Below are 6409 nucleotides of genomic sequence, written 5' to 3'. Positions count from 1 at the left end.
ACCAGCGTGTGGCAGATGAGTTACATATATATTATACTGATAAAAATTTTGAAACTGAGTTAACTGATAAAACAATTTATATTGCAACGCACACCTATATAGTTTAAGATACAACTGTGTTAACTGAACTTCCTACTTATTCATACTGCTAATACTATAATATATCTATTCTTTACTGTAAATCTATATATATATATATATATAACTATGATAATATCCTGGAAAACTGTATGTCATGATTTAACCCCTCATAACAGGGTTGTGCGGCCCGTAGGCGGGATTTAACACTGGTTGGCCGACTAGGATAAGTCAAATGAACTCTGAAAGTCAAATCGGCCTCCTCAACCCTAACTGATCGGGAGCCTGTCCACAACATAGGTACGATCGATTACTGAAAAATCCACATACTATCTGATTTATGTGGTTGCACTCTGAACTGAAATAGCAACGGTACCGTACTCTGTTGACTGAATCTAACTGAATAATTCATCAGGATCTGATACTATATAATACTGGTATTTATAATTATCTTACTGTTTTTACCATGATTTTAGAAGAACTATAATACTGTAAAACTGATCTGAATAATCTGAATATCTGAATAACTAACTGAATATCTAATTATCTGTATATTTGAATATCTGACTGAATATCTGAATATCATGGTTTTGAAGTCATAGTAACTTAAAAATGCTATAAATCATGTTTCTGAATATTCTGTAAATTGTCTATCTATACGTATACTAGGAATTTATAATTTTGTAGAACACATATATATTTCATGATATTTTGAAAACTATATAAATTTTGTATTAAAGAAATACAAACTCATGTCACACACCAAATAAAACTCATGTATTAAAATCTGTATGAATCTATATTCTCACATATTCAAATCACACGCTATACTCATATTCAAATATTATAATTGATACTGATAAAAATTCCTGAATTTACTAGCATAGCATATTTCCCTCACTTGGCTTATTAAGAAGCTCACAAACTAACCAAACCTACACCTGCAATGTTCTTAGCACAACACCCTGAAATTTACATTTTTCTCAATAAAACTTCAGTATTATCTTACTTAATATATTTTCCTTAGTCCAAAAACACCAAATGCCTTATAAAACTTAAAATACCCAACTTACCCAAATTTTGGGTGGTGCCTAAGTTGGCCTATCTAACGATCTACTCCAGCAAACTTGAAGAGAATCTTCGCAGGAGTAGTGTGGCGGCTTTCGATTGTTGAACCAGTGTGAATCAAGGCCGAATTTCTAGAGAGAAGGAGGGGAAAACGAAATTTGAGAGAGAGAGAAAGATGTTCTACATGCAAATCCTCGTAGAAAAGTGATTTCTTAACCTTATATAGAATGCTTGTCCACGTGGCCTCATCGACGAGCCATGTCACCTCGTCGATGAGTCCATGAAGGAGGTTCGTCGACGAGCACTTAACTCTCATCGATGAGTTTCAGACCCTGGAAACAACCCTCTCGGTAAGTTTTCGTCGACAAGACACGGGTCCACGTCGACGAGTCCAAGAAGCCAATTTGTTGACGAACGCGGACTATTGAGTCCCCTTTTTCTTTCCTTTCTCTTATTATTTAATTGCTATAAATTTTTCGAGTCTTTACATTCTCCCCTCCTTATAAAATTTTATCCTCAAAATTTACTATCTGTATTGAACACCATCCTTAAAGAAAAATAGGCTACTTATTTTATTACTTACCCTCATTTATGACGGAGGAATACCGTCGTTACATAAACAATTCTAGGAGATTATATATTCATAAAAGAAAAAAAATTATCCCAAAATCAAAACACTACCTATCCTATAACCTAAAATACAATTATACATTTATCACTCCCTACCAAATAAAATAAAACTGTCGTTATCTGAACAATACTAACTACTACTGTACCACACTAAACAAATGTGGGTATTTCTGTCTGATCTCCTCGTTAAACTCCCATGAAGCTTCTTCTGTCAAAACTGGAGCAGTGACCAGTCGCCGTTTCAGATCTTGGAAACTCAGCTCGCACTCATCCGTCCAATCATACCTCACATTCTTCCGTGTGAGTTTCATCAAAGGACCTACTAAACTAGAGAACCCTTCTACAAACCGACGGTAGTAACCTGCAAGACCTAGAAAACCTTTAACCTCCTGAACATTCTTCGGTCTCGCCCAGTCCACTACTACCTCAATCTTACACGAGTCCATCGATACACCTTCTTTAGACACAACGTGCCCCAGAAATGCAATCTGTTCTAGCCAGAAGTCGCACTTCTTTAGCTTAGCATACAACCTCTTATCCCTAAGCATTTGCAAAACCAGCCTCAAATGAACTTCATGCTCTGCAGCACTCCTAGAATACACTAGGATATCATCGATAAATACCACGACGAACTGGTCTAGATATTCATGAAAGACCATGTTCATCAAATCCATAAATGCTGCAGGTGCATTAGTCAAACCAAAAGGCATAACCATAAATTTAAAATGGTCATACGGGGTTCGAAATGTAGTTTTCGGGACGTCCTCCGCTTTCACCTTTAGCTGGTGATACCCAGATCATAAGTCAATCTTGGAGAAGATCCAAGTGCCCTGAAGTTGATCAAACAAATCATCGATCCTAGGTAGCGGATACTTGTTCTTTATTGTCACCTTATTCAGTTCTCGGTAGTCGATGCACATCCTCATCGACCCATCCTTTTATCTCACAAATAACACCGGTGCTCCCCAAGGAGAAACACTGGGTCGAATGTACCCCTTGTATAGCAGCTCCTAAAGTTGTTCTTTCAACTCTCTCAATTCAGCTGGAGTCATATGATACGAAGCTTTCGATGTTGGCGCCGTACCTGGAGCTAATTTTATGGCAAATTCCACTTCACGATCTGAAGGTAAACCTGGCAAGTCCTCTGGAAATATGTTAGGGAACTCACGCACTACAGAAATCATCTCCAGTTTATTTTCTTCTTCTGGCATGTCTTTCAAAAACGCCAGATACCCTTGGAAACCCCTAAGGAGCAGCCTCCTAGTTTGCATAGTAGAAAGGATCTATGGTGCAGAATGCACACATGACCCTAAAAACTAAAAAACCTACTCTCCAGGCCGTCTGAACAACACCTCCCTCCTGTGGCAGTCAATACTGGCATAACTGGATGACAACCAGTCCATCCCAAAGAAGATATCAAAGCCAAACATGTCATACACCACAAGGTTGACGGGTAGCATCCTTCCCTGAATTTCAACTTGGAAGTCACATACTACATAGCTACATTCGACTGTAGACCCAGACGGCGTAGCCACTACCAATTTATAATCTAATCGTTCTACCTCTAATCCACACAATTTAACAAATCCATGGGAAATAAAAGAATGCGTTGCCCTAGAATCAAACAATACAACAACTTTATGAGAAAACACGTAAATGATACCTATGACAACATCGCTAGCATTCTCAGCATCGGATGGAGTCAGAGAATACACCCTCGCTTGGACCGTACCCCCTTGCTGACCACCACGTTGTGCCTGAGTATTTCCCAGGTATGGTTGCTGTGAGATTCCACTATTCCCCCTCATCTGACAGTTTCTCATCTGATGTCCTTACCTACCACACTGCATATAGGCCCTCGTAGACAACCAACACTGCCTATGGTGTTTCTTACCACACAAAGGGCAACGTTGAACACGTGCGGTGTTCTGGGATGTACCACCACTGTTCCTCTTCCAATTACCCTGTCCTACCCTAGACGAAGAATTAGGAGGCGCTGGTCTTTTCTTTGAAACCTGAACCTTTGCGTCCTATAGCAAACACTCATCTACTACCGTGGCTTTATCAACCAACGTAGCAAAGTCCTACAACTGCAAGATCGCCATCTACTTGTGAATCTCCTTCCTCAGACCCCTATGAAATTTCCAAGCCTTCTTCACTTCATCGGGAATCACAAATGGAGCAAATCGGGACCGCTCCTAGAATTTGGCAGCATACTGCTACACTATTAATGACTCTTGCATTAGGTTCATGAATTCCTCCATCTTTGCGTTTCTAACCATGGATGGAAAATAATGTACAAAGAAGAGCTCTTTGAACCGGGCCTATGTCAACGCTACTAGTATCAATCGGTGCTCTTCCATCTACTTTACAGACACCCACCATCTTTCAGCCTCCTCGGCCAACTTGAACGTGGTGAAGGTGACCTTCTATCTCTCTGTGCAATTCAAAACATCCAGGATCTTCTCTATCTCCTGGATCCAATTCTTAGCACAAATTGGATCTGCACTGTCCACAAAAACCAAGGGCTTCAACCTGGTGAACTGCTCAATGGAGCAACCCAACTCAGTCATAGGACGATCCTGCCCCCCGTTTGTTCGCACTATCTCAACCATAAGCTGTTGTGCGAAGTCAAGCAACACATTGGTAGAGTCATTACCAGCCTCAGCTACTACTACCTCCCATGTTGGCATTAATATCCCTGGATTCCATCCTGAAAAGAAAATTACGAGAATCCATTAGAAAGGTGATAGCCTAAGCATCGACTGGTACTATCATACTATAACTCAATCCCTTAAATTCATGTCACCAATATTGACATACTCCATTAATTTGACATTATCATTTGAACTCAAATTTTGCCCTTCTACTAGGAAACAAAACCGTCAATGGATTGCCGTGATTTTCTGAACCTTTCGACTGACCCATAAAAACATAGAAGTCTATCAATGCATTCCGTCTCTAGATATACAAAGCAAAACCCAAGGTATTATCCTTGTCCTATACTCTGGTATATTCTAGGCTATAGAACTAGCAACTCCTAAGTCTTGAACACATCCCTAACCAGACAGCATGCATCAAAGCACACTTCCGACTAGTTAAGGGCTCTAATACCAACTGTAACGACCCAGCCCTTTCTACTAGCCAGCACCATTAAACCAAATACAAAATACCTGTACCAGTTCAGGATACATAGACAACCCGCCCTAAATAGGGACATATGGGTGTAAACCATACATAATTACAATGTAAATGTTGTGGAAAAACATAAACATTCATTGGGATTTTAGCTGGACTTATACCAGAGCTTACTATTACATCCTCAAGTACATAAATCCAAACATAGAACATAACTTGTTATTACAACCCTCCAAAAAGGAACTTTATCTAAGTTTGATACATGATTTGAACGCTTACGTAAGCTAAACCAAAAACAATCCCCCAGGTTCCTCTAGCTATGAGGACCGACAACCTACTGGACCTGAAAACAAAGGTTGTATAATGGGGTGAGACATTTCTCAGTAAGGAAGAAGGTGTTACAACAGTGTGTGACTGCATATATGCATATTTTCATAAAAACTCATACATATGGAACATTTCTTTATAATACTGTAACATATAGGATTTTTTCTGCACATTCAAGTAATTAAATCATGCATATGAATATTAGAACAACTACCAGCTTGGTTTGACAAGTTTGCCTGTTTACCCCCATGGCACGGGGTGTGCACTAATACCTCTAACAGTGTCCTTTTCGTACAGATAATGTCGAGCATCTATTATAGTCCGACTGCACCCTGGTTTATTTTTACCAGTAGTTTACAAACTCCACGCAAGTCGACTATCTTAAGTACCCACAATGATCCCTCATGTGTGGTTGCACTGTACTGCCAGCATCGGAACCGTGCTTATAATAGTTTAGGGTATTTTTCAACCCCATCACTGAAGTTTTTTTCAACTTCTTTTGGTAGCAAGCTGTGGTTCCAGTATCATATATACAATTTATAACAAAATATAGTAACCTGTGCAATTCTAGTATTTTCACAAATTCAGATAATCACATCAGGTATAAACCGGCACACATCCTCTTGGTTTACCCTTTTTCACAAATACAGCTCGGTGTATAACCGGCCTCTGTTTTCCACATTTTCAGTATAACAAATTGGAACTCCATTCCCATAATCCATATCAATAATATCGAATGTTCACAAATTCATTTTCGCCCATACGTCACACTAATTTAAACAAAAATCCGCTATATAGTACATAATGTAATAAATACCATTTAAACAAAAATAAGGGATTCAGGCATCTCCTACATACATAATAATATAAATAAAGAAGTTTTGAAACATTTGGAGACCATACGCCAAAATCCATATTTTTACCGAAAACCGAAAAATCGTAAAACCGGCATTTCTACTCGGTAGAATTTAGCAAATAAACAGTTAAATCATACATATAAGCATAACCTAACATTTTAGCGGTTTAGTTTTCCAAAAATGCTGTTGTAATCAAATGCCCCTTACCTTAAACCTAAAACGAAACTACATACGGAAATGATCCAAATTGACAACCTGGGATCCTCAAAACCTAAAAATTACAGAACATAATCTTACTATAATTTCGACTA

Source organism: Malania oleifera, chromosome 8 (genome assembly GCF_029873635.1).
Source record: "Malania oleifera isolate guangnan ecotype guangnan chromosome 8, ASM2987363v1, whole genome shotgun sequence".
In the NCBI taxonomy this organism is placed as follows: Eukaryota; Viridiplantae; Streptophyta; class Magnoliopsida; order Santalales; family Ximeniaceae; genus Malania; species Malania oleifera.
The sequence above is the reverse complement of the archived record's forward strand: the minus strand, read 5'-3'. Positions refer to the sequence as shown.